This window comes from Lactuca serriola, chromosome 4 (genome assembly GCF_051521515.1).
Source record: "Lactuca serriola cultivar US96UC23 chromosome 4, Lser_US96UC23_V15, whole genome shotgun sequence".
Taxonomy (NCBI): Eukaryota; Viridiplantae; Streptophyta; class Magnoliopsida; order Asterales; family Asteraceae; genus Lactuca; species Lactuca serriola.
This window is the reverse complement of record NC_136411.1, coordinates 148289735-148292117: the sequence shown is the minus strand read 5'-3', so window position 1 is coordinate 148292117 and position 2383 is coordinate 148289735.

Below are 2383 nucleotides of genomic sequence, written 5' to 3'. Positions count from 1 at the left end.
TAGGGAGCTATAGACTCAGAATCTGTGGCCTTTGCTTCATTTCCTGTTCTTGTTTGATTGGGGATCTGAAGTTAGGGTTGCTTATTCGAAGGACTATCTTGCTTCGGTTGCATGTAATTGGTATGCACTACGCAAGTATTGGGTCAACTAATAACAATTCATCTTATAAGTATCCTAGATTAGTACGTCTATTAACCTTTCTATTCCTATTCCCCCTTTCTCGCGTAGATATCATGGCTGGCTTCCACCATCCCGACGATCCGTACTATCCAAACCAGGGCAATGGAGGATGGCTCGATGAGGAGTCAGACGATGATCACCCGATCCATTTTGATGATCATCATGTTGAAGTCTTCTGGGATAGCTCCAGCTCCGAACCAGAAGTTAACAACCTACCCCCTGAAGCTCCAAATCCCAACCCCCGTCCGGCATTTCAGGGTCCCACTCCCATGTGGGCAATAACCTTGAATCGATGGAGCGAGGAGCAGGGTCAACCCTTACCTTACGATGGAGACCGAAGTTTCTACAACATAAGAGAGGGAGGATTAGCGGACCAAGTCTTGCCCATCATGGTCCGAAGGATTGCCAAGAACGTCGAGCAAGGTCAAGTAGCCATTGGCCGAGTTGTAGAAGTGGATGCCAACTCGAATCTCAACACTGTTTGCATCCACCAACTTGAAGAAGCTATGGATAGGACAAGGAGGACCAACGAGGCTCTGCAGCAACAGCTAGCCGCATCCTGAGCTGAAGTTAGGAAACTCCGAGCACGTCAAAGGACTCATGAATGACATCTTCAGGAAGTTGTGCGTCAACTAGCTGATCTTAGGGTTCGCCCAACGAGTGCCCGTCGCCCGTAGAAGATGTCTAACCATCTCACTCTTTTGTTTAAGGACTAGCTTTTCCTTCTATGCTCAATAGAGCACTTGTTTGTAAACATTCCTAACTTTGAAAGTACTCTAATTAGGCCTCTAGACTGCCAACATTTTCCTTATGGTTTGATGTAAGACCTACTGTTAGGTCACTTTTCACGAACTTGTATTACATCATTAATACCAGTAAATTGGCAGTTAACTACTCTATTGCTATGATTCTCTTTCTGATCTTTGGATCATGTTGATTTAGTCCATAAAACACTCTTATCATGCTTGCAATAGACTCTTACTATTGTCATCATCCCTATTAACTTTCAGTAAAAGATGCCTCCACGCAAGCGTCCAAGCAGAGGCAGACCAACAACTCAAACCCCTCCTCCACCACCTCCTCCTCCGCAGTTCGATCCAGTGCTGTTTCAAACGGCTGTGACGGCAGCCATGGCTCAAATGAACTCTGGTGATGCGAGCGGTGGCAACTCTAGATTTGGTGAAGTCCATCAAAGAGTGTAGGGATGTACTTATAAGGACTTCATGAACTGCAAACCCACTTTCTTCGATGGGACTAGAGGAATCCTAGCATTGTCTTAGTGGTTCGAGAGAACTGAGGCTGTCTTTGAAATGTGCTCATGCCTCGAGGAGAGCAAAATAAAGTTCGCTACTGCCACCCTCACTAACAGGGCCCCGACATGGTGGAACGGCCATGTCAGTGCACTCTCTTTGGTAACAGCCAACGCCATGGGCTAGGACACACTGAAAGACCTCATGAGAACGGAGTACTGCCCTAGGAGCGAAATTCAGAAACTTGAGGAGGAACTCTGGAACCTCAAGATGAAAGGGACCGACATAACAGCTTACATAGCCAGGTTCTGCGACTTGGCGGCTATGTGTCCCAACATGATCCCTTCGGAGAGCTAGAAGATCGAGCGAAACATTTGGGGTTTAATGCCCCCGTATCGAGGAAACATTCTAGCCTCACGCCCTACGACCTTTGACAGCGCCAAGGAATTGGCCCAGAGTTTAATCAATCATGAGGTTTCTTCCACTCCAGCAACAACAACTACAACTGCCACTGCACCACTCAAATCATCCGATAACAAGAGGAAACGTGGGGATCGGAAGAAGGACAAAAGAACTCAATCTTCTTCCAAAAACCAACAGATCGTGGCTGTCCATGCTGCCACCACTCCTGCTACTCCTGCACCGGCGAAAGCTTATGTTGGGAACCTGCCCAAGTGTCCCAAGTGCCCCTTCCATCATAACGGCCCCTGCCGTGAATTGCAATGCACCAACTGCGGCCGGAAGGGCCATACTGTCCGATTTTGCAGAGCCCCACCCAAACCTATCTCGCAAGTCCCTAGTTCGGGAGTGACCCAGACTTGTTATGGCTGCGGTGAAGCTGGCCATTTCAAGAAAAACTGTCCAAAAGCTGGGAATGCGGGAGGAACCGGAAGACTACTCGCTATTGGCCACAACGAAGCAGTAGCGGATCCCGCAGTAGTCACGGGTACGTT